The sequence below is a fragment of the Mobula birostris genome, chromosome 8 (genome assembly GCF_030028105.1).
Source record: "Mobula birostris isolate sMobBir1 chromosome 8, sMobBir1.hap1, whole genome shotgun sequence".
NCBI lineage: Eukaryota > Metazoa > Chordata > Chondrichthyes > Myliobatiformes > Myliobatidae > Mobula > Mobula birostris.
The window spans coordinates 45,641,741-45,663,461 of record NC_092377.1 but is presented as its reverse complement, the minus strand read 5'-3'; the positions used below and the strand labels follow the sequence as shown (position 1 = coordinate 45,663,461).

Here is a 21,721-nt window from a genome sequence, read left to right as displayed (position 1 = left end):
CACACAAGTTAATAAATTACTTTGTCCTGGAGCTGTCAGGCTTGGTACATTACTGAGATTAAAAACTCAGTCAGAAAGTATGGAAATCACTGGATCTTTCTAGTGTAAATGGCAAAACAAAGTTCTTACTTGCGCTGACTGAAAAGCAAACAGAAAGTATGGGAGTAGCTAAATTTGGGGAAATGATATTCATTTTACTGTTTCTAATTTATTTTCATTTTCATTTTTCTTACGCATTTTCTCTGACACGTCAATCTTAAGAAGAAAGGAGACAAATATTTGTATAGCATTCTCTCATCCCTTTCAGGATGTATCAAAACACCTTATAGCCAATTAAGTACGTTTGAAGTCATAATGTTATAGGAAATGTGTTAAATGGAGTCTTGATACACATAAATTATTTATGCTTATCAAGCTTCCATTTACAGCAATTTGACAATTACCAAATTAAACTGCTTCTGTGCAGTTAGCTGGGGTAAAATTGTTCAGGCTTTTTTTTTGGTAATAATGCCATCACAATTTTCATGTCATCAGATGGGAATTTGGATAACAGTTGTTTTGAACTACTGCAAATCCAATAGTGCAACATTCTCTGAGTACTGCACCAGACTGTATTGCAAGAGTTTTTTCCCCCCTCAAAACTCTTGGGTAGCATTTGAGCACAAACAGAAACTTGGGATTAAAGTCTAGAAAATGCTTTGTGCACAGTTTGTTGCAACTAACTGAAAATAAGTCTGGGGAAAATAATAGTTTCCTTTTGTTTACATTACCAAAAATGCAGCAAATATATTGCAATCAAAATGGAGGAAATATATCAAACTACACACATCAAAGTTGCTGGTGAACGCAGCAGGCCAAGCAGCATCTGTAGGAAGAGGTGCAGTCGACGTTTCAGGCCGAGACCCTTCGGGACTGACGAAGGGTCTTGGCCTGATACGTCGACTGCACCTCTTCCTACAGATGCTGCTTGGCCTGCTGCGTTCACCAGCAACTTTGATGTGTGTTGCTTGAATTTCCAGCATCTGCAGAATTCCTGTTGTTTGCGTTTAAATATATCAAACTAATTGTTTGACATATTGTTTGGCTCATTTTAGAAAGGACAGCCTTACAAAAGGATAGTTGTTGAAACTAATTAATTTACAGAAGAAATAATTCAATTGTACCCTAAATTGTGACAAGACCAGGATAATCCGATGTTGGAGAAGGTGCGTACTCCTAATAATATCAACAAGTATACACTGCTGTGTTGTTTTGACAATGCTACAATGTATGTTTGTTGCTATTTTGTTAAAATGTTAGTGCTTTTATAAGACATTACCACAAAAATTTGCATTTCCTTGGTCTACAAGATATGAACAAAGCTGAATGAAACAAGCATCAACCCACATAATACAAGTGGCACATTGTGAACTGATATTTTCAATACTCTGCTGATATGATCTATCTTTGCACTTCATTAATGACAGTGGCTATCTCTTTGTACAATATGTACAGAAATGATGAAAAATCAAGGCTAAGAACCTCTGTTATGATGTGTCTGTTAGCTATGACGCAGTTTACACTGACAAATTACCATTTGTTTATGTTAAAAATTTTTGTGTAACTCCCATCTTTTCATGGTTGTCTGAGGAAAGGTGATGCTACAGTGCAAACCACCAACAGGTGCTAGGATATGGGTTTGTGAACAAAATTCCTTACACACCATGCAAGGAGACGTGGGGGGGGGGGTGATTAAGCATTTTCCCAGACAGGAAAGAAGGGGGAATTATAGTTTTACTCAGAGAAGTTGAGGCACAATAAACTGCAGATGCTGGAATCTGAAGCAAAAAATCAAACCGGAACTCAGCAGGTCAGTCAGCATCTTTGGGGGCAGAAGTATAGTCAACATTTAGGGTCAAGATCCTGCATTAGAACTGGGAGTTTGGAGGAGCCAGTATAAAGTGGAGAGGGGGAGAATGGAGTCCAGATGGAGCAAGGTAAGGGGAGGGGAGGTTGGAGGTAGAGACAGAGGCTGGAAGGGGAAAAGTGAAGGCCGCAATGGGCTATAGATTATAATTCCACTTCAGGGCACACACACACCACTGTATTCCTTTCTGTCTCTTCCAATCCACCCTGTTTCTCTCAGTCCAGTTTTATTTCCAACTTTCCTCCCCTCAGCCAACCTCAGACACTGTTTCTTAGTGTACTTCTCAACTTCCTTCCAATCCAGATTCCAGAATCAGCAGCCCCTTCATGTCTCCATTGAGAGCATCCTGAATGGTTGTACCACTGCCTGGCATGGGAACTACATTAACCTTGATCATTGGGCGCAGTAGGGAGTGGTATGGACAGCCCAGATCATCTGTGGATGTGAACGTCCCTCCATTGAGGACATTTACAGCAGCAGGTGCAGAAAGAAGGCCTGGAAGATCATCAGGTACACCAGTCACCCCAACCATAAACTGTTTCAACTGCTTCCGTCCGGCAAACAGTACCACAGCATTAAAGCCAGGACTAACAGGCTACGAAGTAGCTTCTTCCTGCAAGCCATTAGACTTATGAATTCATATGTCTATACATGACGACAGAGTCATAATACAAAGATTTTTACTCCCTCATGTGTGGAACAAAGATGTAAGATTAAAATAAATTCAATTCAATTCCACTTTCAACATTCAGCCTCTGGCTTGACTTCCACTCTCCTATTCCCCTACTCCTGGCTCCATATGCCCATCAACCCCCCTCCCCAACTAATACCTGCTGCGTCCTGCCTCGCCAATCCTACCTCCCCTCCACGTTCTTATACCATGCCTTTCCCCTCCATACTCTCAGTCCTCATACAGGGTCTTGAATAAAAACACCAAAAATCCCTCTACCTTCGCAGCTGCCTGAGATTCTCCAGTGTTTTTATTTCACTGCGGTTTTCCTCAAGCATTTTCTAGTCCAAGTAAGCAGGGGGAAAATGGACAGACACACAAGGAAGGAAGGCATATAAGATTATAAATAATTTAGATGCTGACATTTAATTCCAAAGAGAGATCAATGGATTTGGTAAATTGGTAAAACTGTGGTTTATTTGTGAGCTAATCCATTTTGGACATAAAACAATAGAAGTGTGCTTTACACAGGTGAAGAGTTAGAAGCGATGAAGCCCAATAAAACTGATGGTCCTCATACACAGATCAGTAAAATGGAATAAGCTAGTCCACAAAACAATCTAGAAGGCTTATGGGTTATTTCTCACACCTTGGACACGAGAATACAGTAACCAGAAGTGATGTTCCATAGTATAAAGCCTTGGATAGATAACCAGGGATATTTTTAGGCATAATTAGTTCAGATAAATACTGACCTTGCAGCAATTGCAACATACATTTTCCAGGATACGGGTTAAATTATGAGGAAAGGTTGCAATGGTGAGGTTAAATTACCTAAATTATACGTAAAAGGTTAAAGAGTGGCTTGGTTAAATTTGCAAGATATTTAACAGACCTGACAGGGCTGAAAGAGCAGAGTCGGAAGAGGACGTCATTTAAATGTAAGAACTAAGTCCTTAAGGAAGGAAGTTAGGAAATTACCTGTAAGGTCTAGTAGAAGTTTGGAAGATTCTCCTTCAGTTGGCAATTTTAAGTATGATATTAATAGATTCTTTAATTAACTAAATGTATTATGGGACATCAGGCAAAAGAGTCACATTGTGGGTCATCCCAGATGTTGTGGAAAGGCAGAAGCAGTTGTGGAGGATGGAATTGTGGGCTTGCAGCAGAGTGAGTCTTATTCTTACTTTCCTCATTTTCTCAGATCATTCTTGAAAGGATAGGTAGGATGAGAGCAGCATGTGGCACAGGTTAGTTTTCATAGCCTATCTGTTGTGCACAAGAACAGGAGGATGAAGCAGTACAGGATCAAGTAGGGGAAATTTCAAATTAAAAAAGCAGGAGCATAGTAAATTACCATTTTAAAATTATTAAGTTAAAGAAGAAAACTGTTAAAAAACTTGACACGGCCTCCCAAAAAAAAAGCTTTCAAGCTCAAAGCTTATCCTGTTGTTTGGCTTTATACGTAAGACCAGAGAATGTCTGCTGAAATACTGTAAATTGTATTTGAATTGGAAGAAAATGAGGCAGAATCCACAACAAAAAACAAATCTCAACTTACCGGTACCATCTTTACCTGAAAGGTACACTATGAAACCCATGGATAATGAGTGTATATTTTTATAGCAACTGGTGTCTTCAGAATTTACATTACTAAATTTACACAGCAGAGGATCCAATGTGTTCATATTAGTACAAAAATAGTCATGGAAACGGGTCATACCAGTGATTCTCATAGATAAATAAAATGTTTCTTCTCCAGAAACGGGGATGCCTGGCCTGACTGCTTTGCACAAAACTACTCATATGTTTGCAAAATGAGCAAACATTCAGCTGAGGAAGAGATGCCATGTTAGTGCAACTTGAATGGCCACAGGATCATACTAATTGCTCCAGCCCAGAGACTATTGGGCATGAAGCGGCTGGAAAATATTGGTCATCCCACGAAGCTGGTGGCAGCCAAGTCCAAGATTTTTTATACGGATCATGGGTTACGAGATCCACTGTAAGTATGCAATGCAGCAGCTGTGCACAGAATTTAATCAAATATGGCCAGAAGAGCGCGCACACTGTGGCTCGGCTTGTGATGTCAAAGCATTTTCCAGCTACAGGCTAGTTGTGGGTACAGATCATATGACTGAAGTCACTGCCAGACCTCATCACTTTTCACAGGGGAAAAAAACTGATGATGGCAACACGATTTATGTTGATGACACACTGATAAAGAAGATAAATATGTGGATAGGCGAGCTAGCTGTTTAAGAGCGCACATGAACGAAATGACACGGTCAGGGCTGACAAAAGTTTTTAGTATTTTTGCGGGAAATGTCTTACTGCTGAGGATCAGAGAAAAATATTTATGGCAGATTTAACAGTGCAGAATAATATCTTTGTTTGGATGTTATGTGCTGTGCCGTAATGCTGCTCTGCTGAGAATCACTGAAGGCACTCAAAAAAAGGAAACTCAAGGCTGGGACAGGTGACAAGTGAAGCATCACCTCCCCTGTAAACAAAGGTTATCTTCTAAGTATTTGAGTGATCAGTTTTACATTAGTGTGATCAATTGAAATTTTGTCAAGTGATTTGTTATCAAGCTGTCGAGCAACACATTATAGCTGTATCGCTACAATAAAAGGAGTTTTTAACACTAAAAAATGTTTGAAATTGTCTTAGGTTGGGCAGCATCTAATAGAAAATAAATTACAATTCATGGATCACTGTCCGATTTTTCTTCTCCATTTCTGATGTTTCATTTTATGTGTTTGAAGCGATTTTTATTTCCTATTTCCAGTGAATGCTGCCCACCATTTCATAAATGCTTATTCTTCTTTACATTTTAGATAACTGACCCCAAAACTAGAAGGAGCTTCATAATGTCATGAGAATGGAAGTTAATGCATTTGTATAATCAGGACATGGGCATATCAAACAAATTCTAGTGAGAGCTTGTATTTATACAAACACAGACATGAGCTCAGTGTATTTCAGTTTAATTTATTTTTATTGCCTGTAAGCTTATGATATTGTTGTCTTTTGCACTTATGTGGGAACATAATAAGATAATAACATAGGAAAAATCATTTAGTGCCTTGAGCCTCTTTATTTCTTTCAAAATTACTCTGTCTGATATATTATGCAACTTCTACAGTATATCAGACACCTTGTCTCCATATATCCATGTACTTTTACTTCCTAAACATATTTCAAATTCAGAATTAAAACTGACAAATGATCAAGTTCCAATTGACCTTTGTGGAAGAGGGCTCCAAATATCCATCTTCCAAAACATTTATAAGTACTGCCTCAAAAGTCTGGATCAGATTTTTAGACTTTAGAACTGCCATCCAGTCGATTTTTTTTTCTTCACCAGCCTCATCAATTTTCCTTAATATTTTAGGAACTTCAATTAAATAATTCAATAATCTTCTAAATTTGAGAGAATTCCAATTCCTTATTTGTATAATCTCCCCTGGTACAGTTGTCATTTGGTCATCTCTGTTACACTCTCGTCGATGAGGATATATCCTTCCAAAGGTTGTCCCAAACCTGTTCATGGAATTCCTCCTTGGTCTAATCTGTATAGCCGTTCTGTCACTTACTAGATCATTGGATCTAGGCATCCTTCAGACTTCCTAACTATTTTCATATGTATCTATCAGAGACCCATCATTCTGCATATATTTCAAATTCCTATGTTTTTTTGTCATGTAGGAAGTATTCATCTCTCTCCTTAGGTCCATTTTCAATGGTACAACGCTGCCTTTCCTTTTACTATCAACACAACTAGACATGCACCTTTCTAGCCCAGTATCTAAATGGAATACATATACGTACATTTGTTGAATTGTTGTCATCTCAACATGATTCTGAAACATTAACTCTGTGCCACTCTTTCTGATGCTGTCTCACCAACTGAATATTTCTAGCATCATCTGTGCTTATTACAGATCCTTATGAATTATGCCAATTTGAGTACAGTACTGGTCCATTATTCATGAGAACATAAGAAGTAAAAGCCTAAGTGCATTGCCTGTTGAACCAGCTTTGATATTCAATAATACCATGCGTGATTTTTCACCTTAGCATCACTTTCCAGGATGAGCTCCAAAATTCTATCTTTTGCTATGTTGAATATACCCAATAACACCTCTCTTTGAAGGGAATTCCAAGGATTCTCAACTCTCTGGGTGAAGAAATTTTGAAAGTCTCTGCAGGCAGCACGAGGGCCGGTGAACACCCAGGTTCATGAGACCCAGGGTTGAGGCCCAAGCGACCTGGAAGTCAAGGCCAGGAGGTTAAAGTCAATTCCTGTGATTGGTGAGTTCTGGGGTCAATACCCAGAGGTTGAAGTTCAGGAGTCAGTGTGTGTGGAAGTCAAAGCCTGAAGAACAAAGACCAAAGTTGGTGAGTCTTAGGGCCAGAAGTCTGTGAGTCTGCAAGTCTGAGCCAGCAGCTGAAGTTTAGAGGCGTGATGTCTATGAATCTGAGAGCCCAGGGCCAAGCAGTAGTGATCAGAGGCCCAGAGGTGGCCTGTCTCCAGGATGGATGCCTCTGTGTATGTGAGTGGGTGGGTGGGAGGGTGAGAAAGGGGCTTGCTTTCAGTTGTTCTTCTGTTTTCTTGTTGTTATTGTTGCTTGTGTTGTTTTACTGAACATGGTGGGAATGCCATGTTGGTACCACAATATGTGACGACTTTTGTGGGCTGCTCTTAGCACATCCTTATGATCATAATGCAGATGTGTTGGTTATTAATGCAAATGATGCATTTCACTGTATGCTTCAATGTGCATGTGAAAGATAAACAAACAAGTGGCTCTGTTATAGGAGTCAAAGTGGACACACTGGAAGCTGTGGTAGAACAAAGGACCCTACGGAAAATCCTGACAATTCTGGACAATGTTTCTCACCCTCTGCATACCACACTGGCTGAACAGAGGAGCACTTTTAGTAATAGATTAAGACAGCTGCTCTGCTCCAAAGAGCACTATATATCTTACCTTCTGCCATTAGGCTCTATAATGAGTCAACCTACAGCTGAGGAAGTGATGTCCCCCTTCCTGTTTGAAGTAACTTTTTATTTATTCTTTCTTACTTCTCTTCTAATATTTGTATATCTGTGTACTTGTAATGCTACTGTGACATTGTAATTTCCTTTGCGATCAATAAAGTATCTATCTATCTAAACAAGAATAATTTTAGTCCTGAATGAGCAGTCCCTCATTTTGAAACCGTGACCCCTCCCCTCAGGCATCATCTTTAAAGCTCTGTAAGAACTTGGCACATTTCAAGGAGACCATTTCACCGTTTTCTAACTCATAAGCTCCAGTCTGCTTAATACTTCCACAAAGGACAATCACCTTTCCCTAGCCCCAGCCCAGGATTCAATCTGGTGAATGATTTTTGCATTCTATGTATTGTAAGGCTATTCTTCCTTAGTTAGGGAGGTGAGAAAGGTATTCAATATTCCAGGTACAGTCTCATGATTTTAGTTAGTATTTGTGTTCTCTTGCCATAAAGGCTAACATACCATTTGTCACATGTACAAAGACAGCTGGGACTCTCGGAATATCCAAACCTTTCACTCTATCACCGTTAATGAAAAATTCTGCCTTTGTATTTTTCCTGCCAAAGCGGATGGCTCCAAATTTTTTCCACATTGTATTCCATCTACCAGGTCCTCAACTATTGAAGGAACTTGCCTAAATCCCTTTGAAGCCCTTTGTTTCCTTCTCACAGCTCATGCTGCCAACCAGCTTAGTATTAGCATATTCTGGTAAATTATATTTAATTCCCTCATCAAAATTATTGAAGTAGATTGGTGATAGATGGGGTCTCCACACCAGTCCCTGTAAAACTCACTGGTTAACCAATTGGCTGAGTATTCAAGGGCATCTTAAAACTCTTACTCATGCGGACGGAGGTTCCCGCCTACTTGAAAAGGGCAGCAATCATATCTGTGCCCAAAACGAGCAGAGTGATCTGTCTGTCTCACTCTTTATGAAGTTGGTTATGACTAGAGTTAACTCCTGCCTGAGCAAGAACCTAGACCCGTTACAATTCACCAACCACTGAGACAAGTCTACAGCAGATGCAGACTCACTTGCTCTCCACTTGGCTTTGGAGCACCTTGACTACCAGTCCCTTAGTACTTATAACCAAGCTTCAAAAACTGTATCCTTGACTTCCTCATTAGGAGATCACCATCAGCACAGAGTCGTAATAACATCTCCCCTTCTCTGACTATCAACACAAGGGCATTTCAAGGATGCAAGTTTAGCCCACTGCTGCTCTCTCTCTACATTTGCTAGGCACTGCCCAGCTGCCTTATATAAATGACACCACTGTTGTTGGTAGAATCTCAGATAGTGATGAGGATGCTTACAAGTCACCACGCCACAGTAGTGTTGTAACGGTTAGCACAACACCACTACAGCTCAGGCTGTTGGAGTTCAGAGTTCAATTCTATGTCCTATGTAAGCAAGTTTGTACGTTCCTTCCCATGTGTGAGTGGGTTTCCTTCAGGTACTCCAGATTCCCCTCACAGTCCAAAGAAGTACTGGTTACTAAGTTAATTGGTCATTGTCAAATGTCCTGTGATTAGGCTAGGGTTAAATCGGTTGGTTGCTGGGTGACGTGGCTCAAAGTGCTAGAAGGGCCTGTTCAGTGCTGTATCTCTAAATAAAGTAAATAAGCGTGAGGTAGATCAGCTGGTTGAATAGTATCACAACAATAACCCCGTCGCGCTCAACGTCAGCAAGACCAAAAAACTGATTGTGGACTTCAGGAAGGGGGAAGTCTGGAGAACACATACCAGTCCTCAGTGAGGAATCGTTAGTGGAAAGGGTGAGCAGCTTCAGTTCCTGAGCGTCATCATCTCAGAGGAGCTATCCTGGACCCAACACGTTGATGCAATCATGAAGAAAGCACCACAGAGGCTCTACTTTGTTCGGATTTTTAAGAATCTGGTAAGTCACCAAAGACTCTTACAAATTTCTATAGATGTATGGTGGAGAGTGTTCTGACTGATTGCAACACAGCCTGGTCCTGAGCCCTCAGTACACAGGTTTACAAGAGGCTGTACAGGGTTATAGACCAGCCAGCTCTGTCAGGGGCTCAACCCCGCTCCCCCCCCCCCAACTATCAAGGATACTTTCAAGAGATGATCCCTCAGGCAATCACTAGGGATTATAGCCATTTAGGATATGCCTTCTTGTTACCACCATCAGGGAGGACGTCCAGTATTCTGAAGACCCAGACTTAATAATTTAGGAACAGCTTCTTCCCCTCCATCATCAGCTTTCTGAATGGTCCATGAACCCAAGGACTTTGTTATTCTTGTATTTGCAATATTTACTTAGTTTTGTAATTAATAGAACTTTATGTTTTTAAGTTGTATTGCTGCCACAAAACAACCTAAAGGAATGGTTTTAAATCAAGAAAATTGAGGAAGATTGTATCTTGGATGTCTATAATGTTTTGACCAGTGTATGCATTAAACCGCAGAAAGGAAATCATCTGTTTTTAAGTGACTTTGTCACTCTACGTTACCACTTGAGCATTATTTTGCTTGTTACTCCTGATATATCACAGATGCAATATTAGTCTCGTCAGCATGTGCTGTGTGGTACTGTACTTCTTTCTCGAATACACATTTTAATGCAAAGTTGTTTAATACTCCTCAATTCCTTCCTTTCATTTACAACATCATCATTATTAATTTTCAAAGTGCTCAGGTTTCTCTCAGCTCAGTGTGTTGCTTGTGGTTTCCAGCATCTGCAGATTTTCTCTTCTCAGATTTCTCCTAATCACATCTTTTTCCGAATTTAACTCTTCCTTAAAAATTTTGATTTTGACATTTTTGCAAATTTCTTTTCATATGCTCTTTTTGTGGCTCTTCCAATCACTTTTATTCATCTCTATATCTTTACCAGTTTGCAAGATCTGTGGTCTCCTTGCCTTCCTATGTGAAGCTTCTCTTAATTTTAGTTATCTCTCATTTCTATTATCAATTCTACAGCTAATAATACTCATGCCAGTTTAATATGCCAGTGATTTTCTTATTTATTTACGTATTGAGATATAGCATGAAATAGAGCCTTCTGGCCCTTCAAGTCCCACTGCCCGGCAATCCCTTGATTTAATCCTAGCCTGATCATGGGACAATTTACAATGCCATTTAACCTACCAATCAGTATGACTTTGGACTGTGGGAGGAAACTGGAGCACCCGGAGGAAACCCACGTGGTCACAGGGAGAATGTACAAACTACTTACAGGCAAAATCAGGAATTGAACCTGGGTCATCTGTACTGTGAAGTGTTGTGCTAACTTCTACACTACCATTTTTTTTGCTGTGGAACAACTCCCATTAACCAACTTGCTTAGTTTACCAGGGACAGTCTCCGTTTCTTCAAACAAAATGTAAATCTAGGGCTTTTTTGTTTGTTTTGTGTTTTCCCCCACCAAATTCTCTGTTGAATTCTATTGTAGTGTGGTTACTTTGAGATAAAGTTCATGATTCTCTAGGTTGTTAACCACATCTGGACAACTACTAATTTACAGAATTGATATGACATGATACTTTGTTGGTTCTGGACCATTCTAAATATCCTTGAAGTGGTGGGCCACCACACTGGTTAACCCATTGTGTACCTTGAGTATTCAGGGTCTTCCAATTGAAAATCTCATGCTAATACTTCGAAGCTGTTAAGTTGCACTCCCTGGCTATCAAAGCTATCAGACAAGTCTGTCTTTGTCCTAAACATATTACATATTATGTATACCATTAAATATATATTTTTAAAACTATTAAAGCATTTTAAACTAACACAAAAACAATTTAAAATATCAGAAAATGTAATTATATTTAAGTTAGATCAAATAAATCACAGTTCCCTGACAGTTAGCTCTTTTTCTTGGTGCTGGTTCCTTTCAAATAAAATGGAGGAAGTCATGCCGTTTACATAGGCAAATTTCCTAATGCAGTAGGTGAAAACACACTGGAATTTTTTGTTCACCACTGGACTTCACAAGATCCCAAAATCAAAGTTGCATGGAATGAGTGCAGTATTCAGCTGTGAAGAAATTTGGACAGAAGTGTGATCACTGTTGTAAAAGTAATCAGTAAGCTCTAGCGGTCAAGAATCTAATAACAGCCTGATTGTCCATTTCTGAATGAGGAATAATATTGACATAGATACTAGAAATAAGGCTTCTTCAGAATGGCAATATAAGTTCTTTCATGACACTTGTGAGAGCAAAGTAATCTTGGTTAACTTTTCATTCAAAAGCTGGAGGAGGGCTGTGGTACGGGTGCAGGTCGATGGGACTGGGCAGATTTATAGTTTGGCATGAACAAGATGGGCCAAAGAGCCTACTTCTGGGCTCTAACGTTCTTTAACTCTAGAGCTTATACCATCAAGGATACTGCATTGGGAATGTCGGCAAAACCTCAGAAGCTTGGGAATGGAATTGCATTCTGATCCAGAGGGAGGAATCAACCAGATGAGCCAATGCTGACACAGAGCAATGGAATAGATTAAAACAGAATAAAAACCTGAAAGTAAACTAGATATTTTTGGCCTTTGAATGTACTAGCACTATACTTCCAAATCATAGACTGGAAGTATGAAAATAACCATCTGGGGAAGTCATGTTGAGTGGAAAGAGGGAATAAAAATCATAATTTCTCTGTTGCTTTCCCCTTCACTTTCTGCTTTCCACTGGGATCACTCTCCAGTCCATTCGTCCCTCCCAAATGATCTCCCTCCTGGCACATCCTTGCAAGCGGAACAAATGCTACACCTGCCCCTACACCTCCTCTTTCACTACCATTCAGGGCCCCAAACAGTCCTTCCAGATGAAGCAAAACTTCACCTGTGAGTCTGTAGGGTCATATACTGTGTCCGGTGCTCCCAGTGTGGCCTCCTGTATACAGTATTGGAGCGACCTGATGTAGATTGGGAGACCGTTTCTCCGAGCACCTCCACTCTGTCCTCCAGAAGAAGCAGAATGTCCCAATGGCCGCCCCTTTTAATTCCACTTCCCATTCCCATTACAATATGTCAATCCATGGCCTCCTATTCTGTTGTGACGTGGCCACACTCAGGTTGGAGGAACAACACCTTATATTCCATCTGGGTAGCCTCAAAACCTGATGACATGAACATTGATTTCTTGAACTTTTGATAATGCCCCCCTTCATTCCCCATCCCCTTTTTCCTCTCTCCCCTTATCTCCTTGCCTGTCCATCACCTCCTTCTAGTGCTTCTCACCCCTTTTCTTTTTTCCATGGCCTTCTGTCAGACTCCCCCTTCTCCAGCCCTGTATCTCTTTCACTAATCGACTTCCAGCTCTTTACTTCATTCCTCCCTCTCCAGGTATCAGCTTGTGTTTCTCTCCCCTTTCCCTCCTTTTAACTCTACTCCTCATCTTTTTTTCTCCAGTCTTGCCGAAGGGTATCAGCCCAAAACATCGGCTGTTCTTTTTTTCCATAGATGCTGCTGAGTTTCACCAGCATTTTGTGTGTGTTGCTTGGATTTCCAGCATCTGCAGATTTTCTCTTGTTTGTAATTTCTGTGTTTAGTCATCTGCCTTATGAGATGTCTGGTTTTCCATTTGGAAATCATCGATTACTAATTGCCTTTAAAAAGACTAAATAAAATGGTAGGTTGCTTGAATTTCGTCAGTTTATTCACGGCTTTATCTTGTTCTTTGATATCCTATCTCTATTATTTTTGGCTGCATTGACTTACTTTTTCTGTCTTGCTCGGATACTTAGTCTAAATATATTATTTATCTCTGAATCTTCCTGCTTGAATACTATTGTTTTTCTTTGGAATTTCATTCTCTCACTCTGAGGCACACTTAGATTATGTAGTCATCGGATCATGCACATGTTATCAGACTATACAGCCCATCTCATCAATGGTAACCCAACCATATTAATCCCATCTTCCAGCAGTTGGCCCGTACCCTTTAATTACTAGGCAATTCAAGTGCTTGTCCAAGCAACTCCTGAATGCTTTGCTTACCAACTCTGCTTCCACAACTCTATCCAGCAATGCATTCCAGGTACTCGCCACTCTCTGGATGAAATAAAGTACCCCGTCAGATCTCTTCTAAATCCTTTATCCCTGATCCTAATTCCGTGTCGCACTTTTAAATAAGAAAAACGAAATTAACTTTATCACAATCCTTGTTTCAACAGATGTTTGATCATTGCCTGCATGTCTCCTTTACTGTGGTGTAGGCTTAACTTCTTACAAGGAGGTAATGATGTCCTCAATAAGACAGGTTTTGTAATTCTTTCACTGTGGAAAATGTAATATTGTTTTTCAGCTCAGGAGCAGGAAAGCAGTCTTCAAGCAATTGGACATTATGAAGTGCACTTGCTGCTGACCAGTCATAAAAAGGACTTCAGATAAACATACCTGCAGATTCCTCATGTGTACACATTGATTGGGAATGAGTTTGTGAATACTGATAGAGGTAAAATCAGGGGGAAGGTATGCTGCTTACACTGCAGATTTTTGCCCACATTATTTTCTACGGAGCTTGTTAGCCATATCACATCTGTTTCCTGGCATAAGCAATACTTCTCGTTGGGGTGAGGAATCGGGCAGCTGTACTTCCTTCTGATGTGGAGCACGCTGCTATCACAAAGCTTTCCGCTGACAGTCTGAGCAAGAATGCCACAGTTTTAAATGTTAGATGGCCATGGGGCTATGGAGTTTGGGCTCTTGCTGCCTGATAATCTAAATTTATATTCAATGACGTTTGCAGTTAATAAGCTGAGGAGGGCTGATGCTGACCTGACTGAAGCATTTTATTTCTATTCCTTTTTATTAATGTAAGAGCTTGAGCTAGTGTTAAAATTTAAGAGCAGGAGTGTAAGGTGGGTCAGAAATGTTCAAAAGGCATTTGGGCCATTGCCAGCAGTGAAGAGCAGGATTGTTGGCTCTCAGGCTAGTTGTGATGGTGGGCACAACTACAGCAAGGCTCAATGTGAAACATCAAGGTGTGTGTGAAAAAGTAGAATCAGGTAAGGCAACCCTTATGGTACAGGAGGCATGTTTTGCAAATACTGGTTTCAGCAGAAAACCTGGTTTAGGGCTGATTTGATATACAATACAAGGTGCATGGGAATGCAAGTTTCTAGTGTCTGTCTTTGGAGAGATTGTGTCAGTGAAAATAAAACTCTGGAGACTCCTTCTTAGCAACAATAACAAAGACAAACAAAGACTATTGGCATCAGAGAATGTGACACATTAGCGCCTGTGTGTTCTGTAAACTACCTTTATAGCATTGTTCAGACTTGGCTTGTGTTATTAAAAAACAAAACTGTGAAGAATTAATGTAGCATGGAATGCTTGGATAGGGGTTTGCTCACAGATAGTTTATCTGAAACTAGTTGTGCCACTATGGGAAGTGCTCAGTGGAATCCTGGCATACTGTTAATTGTGCAGGTGTGAGAGGTGCTGGCGGCCGTTGAGAAGGCAGAGGGCAAGGAATGGTTGAGAATGGGATAAGGAAATAAAATAATGGGATTATACGTAAGGACACACCTGTGTATTGTAGAAACAGTAAACGTGAGGTCAAAGAGCAACTTATCAGTCCAGCTTCTTCATCTCTGAAGGCTGACCATGTTGAAAGAAAGGGAAGCAAAACATAAATATTGGAACTTAATTGTGATTTGTCAACATCTTTGAAATATTTCACAAAAATTACAGTTTGCGCAAAAAAATGAATATAAAAAAATGAATGTAAAAGTAATTCTGAGAAACAATTTATGAGTTTTAACTTGAGTCAGGTTCACAAAACAAAGAAAAATATACGAGTGACTGTGAGATGTTCTCAATCCAATATGGATTTCTGTATATATAATTTATCCTTTAGACATTTAAATGCTACAAAACAACCAATTATGTAACTGCAGCTGGAAAGAATCTGAATACGTAAGTGGAGCACCTATTTTAACCCACTTTGCCTGACAGGTTTCAGATATGTTGTGCCTAGGTGGGGCAATGTGATATCAACACAGTTATAGGCAGCCACAAACAAACAAGAGTTTCACCGAGGTTCAAAAGTTAGGCCTTCTTGTTGCCAATCAGAGCACAACACTGCTTTAGCCACCAACTGTGAGACTACTGCCTCTTTCTGGCCACACTGTGAAAAGTTGGCCTAGAGAATCGGCAGACAAAGACAAGATTATGTGTGGTAAACCATGTATATATGTTGTAACTCGGTTACCTGTCTGGACACACACCTCTGCTGACTGCCCCTGTGGCTCCTCCCACAGAATCCTGTATAAAGGTGTTCGCCTTGCCCCTCCCCCTCAGACACTCACTGTGGAGGTTGTATTGTACAGCGAATAAAAGCCTTTCAGTATTTTACCAAACCTCAGTCTTTTGGAGTAATTGAAGGTGCTTCAGTTTTATTCGCTGTACATTTTAAAACATGAAACAGTCCCTGAGACCAGACAAATTAGACCTCGATCCGCAAACACCTGAAGCTGGAAATGCTTTCGAACTCTTGCTAGCCTGCTTCAAAGCGTATCTAGAGGAGATTAAAGCGACCGACCCCGTAGCGAAGCGCAGAGTTCTACTCTCCAGGGTCAGTCCACGGGTTTATTCGCTGATCAGAGACCAGCCGAACTACGACGGCGCGATGAACGCACTCAAAAGACAATACCTGCGGCCGATAAACAGCGTCTATGCTCGGCACCGTTTAGCGACACGGCAACAACGCCCGGGGGAATCGAGTGCTGAGTTCGTCCAGGCCCTACGGACACTCGTGCGATCCTGCAATTGCCAGGAGCTGACGGCGGCGCAGCATGCAGAACTCCTAGTGAGGGACGCCTTCGTTACGGGGACCAGGTCAGTGTACGTGCGCCAGCGGCTGCTGGAAAAAGCCGATCTTACCCTAAGTTTGGCGATCGAGCTGGCTGATACGTTGGAGGCCGCTCTGCATAACTCCGAGGCTCTCCAGGCACGCGATCCCCCGATGGCCTCGTGGGCGCCGCAGACCCTGCAACCCGCCGCCGAATCGACCTCGGCTACAGCCAGTCGTGAGTCCGCGAAGTGCTACTTCTGCGGACTGGAGAAGCACCCCCGGAAACGCTGCGCGGCCCGACAAGCTACCTGTTCCAGCTGCGGAAAGAAGGGCCACTTCGCCAAGGTCTGTAAGTCAAAACTGCGAGCGGGATCGAGCAGCGCCGCGTGCGAGACGTGGGGGTCGCCATCTTGCCTGCCGCCATCTTCCCTGCACGCCACCACCACGTGCGAGACATGGGGGCGGCCATCTTGGTCGGCGCCACCTCCCACCGCCTACAACCAATGGGTGCTCACGGGCCACCCCACCGTGCCGGACCAAGACAGCAACCCCACCCTGGCTTCCGTGACCCTCGACCAAAGCGCTCCCCACCAGCTCGCAAGGTCAATGATGGACATCCTGGTGGAGGGGCACAGGACAAGCTGCCTGTTTGACACAGGCAGCACGGAGAGTTTTATCCACCCGGCCACGGTGCAGCATTGTGGACTCGTGATACGGCCGGTAAGTCGGAGGGTCACCATGGCCTCCAGGTCGCATACAACAGACATCCGGGGGGGTTGTGTAGCGACGCTAGTGGTGCAGGGCACAGAATATCGGAACTTTAAGTTACTGGTCTTGCCTCAACTGTGTGCCCCTGTGCTGTTGGGGTTGGACTTCCAGAGCCACCTGAAAAGCGTGACAATGAAGTATGATGGGCCCCTCCTGCCAATTACTGTCATAAATCCCCTGTTTTGTAGAGATATGTCACGTACCCCGCTACTGACCGCACACACACACCGACCCACGCATCCCACCCAACATCATGCCAACTGCCACACTACCGACACCACTTGTGGCCTCTCCACCCTCAGGATCCCTCCCCCACCGCTGTTCGCCAACCTGACCCCCGACTGTAAACCCGTGGCAACTAAAAGCAGGAGGTACAGTGCGGGGGACAGAGCTTTCATTAAGTCGGAGGTGCAGCGGCTGCTCAGGGAGGGGGTCATTGAGGCAAGCACAAGTCCTTGGAGGGCGCAGGTCGTCGTTGTTCAGAATGGGGAGAAGAATGGGATGGTTGTGGACTATAGCCAGACCATCAATGGGTTCACGCAGCTCAACGCGTACCCTCTACCCCACATTGCGGATATGGTCAATCAGATAGCACAGTACAAGGTGTACTCGACCATAGACCTAAAATCCGCTTACCATCAGCTCCCCATCCGCCGGGAGGACCGCCCTTACACTGCCTTCAAGGCGGACAGCAGGCTTTATCAATTCCTGCGCGTCCCCTTTGGTGTCACGAATGGTGTATCTGTCTTCCAGAGGGCAATGGACCAGATGGTGGACCAGTGCCAACTGAAGGCCACGTTCCCATATCTGGATAACATCACCATCTGTGGTCATGACCAGCAGGATCACGACAACAACCTCCAAAAATTTCTCCAAGCGGCCAAATCTTTCAACCTCACCTATAACAAGGACAAGTGTGTATTTAGGACCACCCGACTTGCTATCCTTGGGTGTGTCGTGGAGAATGGAGTCATTGGCCCTGACCCCGACCGTATGTGCCCCCTGTTGGAACTCCCTCTTCCCAATACCCTCAGAGCCCTCAAAAGGTGCCTGGGCTTCTTTTCATATTACACCCAATGGGTCTCTAACTATGCAGACAAGGCCCGCCCCCTGGTCAAGTCCACCACATTCCCCCTCTCTGCCGAGGCCCACACGGCCTTCAACCGCATAAAAGGGGACATTGCCAAAGCAGCAATGCATGCGGTTGATGAGGCCATTCCCTTCCAAGTAGAGAGTGACGCCTCCGACTTTGCGCTGGCTGCTACCCCCAACCAGGCAGGAAGACCAGTGGCGTTCTTCTCCTGTACCCTTCAAGGCCCTGAAATTCGGCACTCTGCAGTAGAGAAAGAGGCCCAAGCCATAGTGGAAGCCATAAGGCACTGGAGGCACTATCTTGCCGGCAAAAGGTTCACCCTGCTAACTGAACAGTGCTCAGTCGAGTTCATGTTTAATAATCAGCAGCGGAGCAAAATCAAAAATGATAAAATTCTGAGGTGGAGAATCGAACTCTCCACCTACAACTATGACATCATGTACAGGCCTGGGAAGCTCAACGAGCCCTCCGATGCCCTATCCCGGGGAACATGTGCCAGCGCGCAGATCGACCGGCTATACGCCCTACATGTAGACCTTTACCACCCGGGAGTCACCCGGCTTTTCCACTTCGTGAAAGCCTGGAACCTGCCTTACTCCCTTGAGGAGATCAGGATGATGACCAGGGACTGCCAAGTCTGCGCAGAGTGCAAACCGCACTTCTAACGACCCGAAAAGGCACCACTCATCAAGGCCACCTGCCCCTTTGAGTGACTGAGTGTTGACTTTAAGGGCCCCCTTCCCTCTACCGACCGCAATGTGTACTTTCTTAACGTAATTGACGAGTACTCGCGCTTCCCCTTCGCCTTTCCCTGCCCCAACACCACTACCACGTCAGTTATAAAAGCCCTGCGCAAGCTCTTCACTCTGTTCGGATACCCATGCTATATCCACAGTGACAGAGGGTCCTCGTTTATGAGTGACGAGCTGCGCCAATATCTACTGGCTTGGGGAATTGCAACCAATAGGACCACGAGCTATAATCCCCGTGGGGAATGGACAGGTAGAGAAGGAGAATGGCACGGTGTGGAAAGCCACACTCTTAGCCCTCAGGTCAAAGGGACTGCTGGTCTCCCGCTGGCAGGAGGTCCTTCCCGAGGCACTCCACTCCATCCGCTCCCTGTTATGCACAGCCACCAATGCCACCCCCCACGAGCGGCTCTTTTCTTTTCCCAGAAAATCGACCACTGGAACCACCCTACCAACTTGGCTGACGTCCCCGGGGCCAGTGCTGCTTCGGAAACATGCGAGGAGCAATAAATACTCCCCAATGGTCGAGAGGGTTCACTTACTTCATGCGAACCCCCAGTATGCCTACGTGGTTTTACCTGATGGGCGGGAGGACACAGTCTCCATTCGCGACCTGGCGCCCGCAGGAGCTCCGGGCCCCTACCCTGAACACTCTGTGGTGACTATTGACCCCGTATCCACCAATGTATGTACCTACGAGACACCGTGCACCCCAAACCCTATACAGACACCACACGACACTCCCATACCGGGCGTGATGCACATGAATGAGGGATTACCGACGCCTAATGTGCTGGCACCTGAAGTCAGGCTGGAGCCAGCACAACCGCCATCGCTGGTGCTACGTAGATCACAGCGACGGACTCGACCACCTGATAGACTTAACCTGTAGATATACTTCTTGTAAATATTGTCAGTCACTTCACCCCGCGGGACTCTTTTTAAAAAAAGGAGGGGTGAATGTGGTAAACCATGTATATATGTTGTAACTCGGTTACCTGTCTGGACATATCCCTCTGCTGACTGCCCCTGTGGCTCCTCCCACAGAATCCTGTATAAAGGTGTTTGTCTTGCCCCTCCCCCTCAGTCCGGGGGCAGACACTCACTGTGGAGGTCGTATTGTACAGCGAATAAAAGCCTTTTGGTATTTTACCAAACCTCAGTCTTTTGGAGTAATTGAAGGTGCCTAGGTGGGGCAATGTGATATCAATACAGTTACAGGCAGCCACAAACAAACAAGAGTTTCACCGAGGTTCAAAAGTTAGGCCTTCTTGTTGCCAATCAGAGCACAACACTGCTTTAGCCACCAACTGTGAGACTACTGCCTCTTTCTGGCCACACTGTGAAAAGTTGGCCTAGAGAATCGGCAGACAAAGACAAGATTATGAATGTAATTTTAAAATCAGTGGCTGTTGTTTGGTGGAAACAGATGGATTTGCTAGTAGCCTCCAAAGGCATTCATGGTCCAGATTTCAGTTGGACTATTGACTCTCCATACTGGAAAACTGCTTCTTCAAATCCCCAGCTGTGTTTTCCTATCAAGCTCAGCTGAATCCCAGCCATCAGCGTGGCCTCATCACCACTTAGCTTAAATGGAAATTGTTTCTCCAAGAACTTTTTCTCTTTCCTTCACAGATGCTGCTTGACCTCCCGTCTTAATTCAGCAGATTGTTTGATTCTATAGGTTCCAGTATCTGCAGTCTCTTGTGTCTACACTGCTAGATATGTTCTTCAAGAACCCTTCCTGGCTCAATCATCTTCATCGAAGGCATTTTTTCAAAAACAAAAACAAAAATTCAGAGATGTCCATTGATGCCTGCAGGATGTTCAGCCCCTTTTGTACTCCTCACATTATAGATGTCTATGCTTGGTCTATTGAGTAGCAAATAACATTTGCCACATAAATTATCATCTCCAAAAAGAAAGAATCTAACCATATCGCCTTGTCATTCAGTGCTTATTCTATTGCTACAGAATTTGTGGTTAACGTTCAAGACTCTACCATTGACCAGAAATTTAACTAGAGAAGCCTCAAAATACTGCTTCTTCTAGAGCAGGTAAGATGTTGATTATTCTCTAGTACTTAACTCACTTCCTGATGCTCCAAAACCATTTTGCCAATTGCAAAGCCCAAGACAGCAGTGTGATGGAATATTTTCTGTCTGCTTGGAGGAGTTCAGCTTCAACACCACTCAAAAAGTTTAAGAACTCCTGAAACAAAGCCACTCTGTTGTTTGTTATCCCACATTCTCTGCCTTAGGCATTCTTCTACCATTAGCCCCCTTGGCTGGAGGATGTGGCACTTTGATAACTCACTGCAGCTACTAACAGGAGCTGGTTTGACAACTCCCAAACCCATTGCTAATACTGCAAAGAAAGAGAAGAGTAGTGAGTGCATGGCAACATCAATACCAAGACTTTCCTGTTTTCACTGAATGTAAGTCCTGGAACTTCCTACGCAATTGTGCTCTGGGATTGTATCACTTTCTGAAGAATGTTTAGACTGGGGAAGAAGTTTGTCTTGCCTTTGACACTTTTAATCTATAAAGGAATAAAAACTTTCAAAGTCCCAACATATCGATGCAACTATGCAAATGGCAAGACAGTGACTATATTTCATCAAGAGCTTGTGGAGATTTGGTTTGTCACCTAAAAGACTTGAAAACTTCTACAGATGGAGAGCCTTCTGACTGGCTGCATCAC

The 21,721-nt window shown here is 43.2% G+C and overlaps 1 long non-coding RNA gene across 3 annotated transcripts in view; it reads left to right on the top strand.

The window, feature by feature from the left end:
* Positions 1-21,721, top strand: part of LOC140201281 (uncharacterized) — a 67,295-nt gene that overhangs the window by 1,646 nt on the left and 43,928 nt on the right. For all 3 annotated transcript variants that reach the window (XR_011886816.1, XR_011886817.1, XR_011886815.1), the window contains exon 2: positions 4,339-4,581. This is a non-coding gene — a long non-coding RNA (uncharacterized lncRNA). The remainder of the gene's footprint in view (positions 1-4,338; positions 4,582-21,721) is intronic.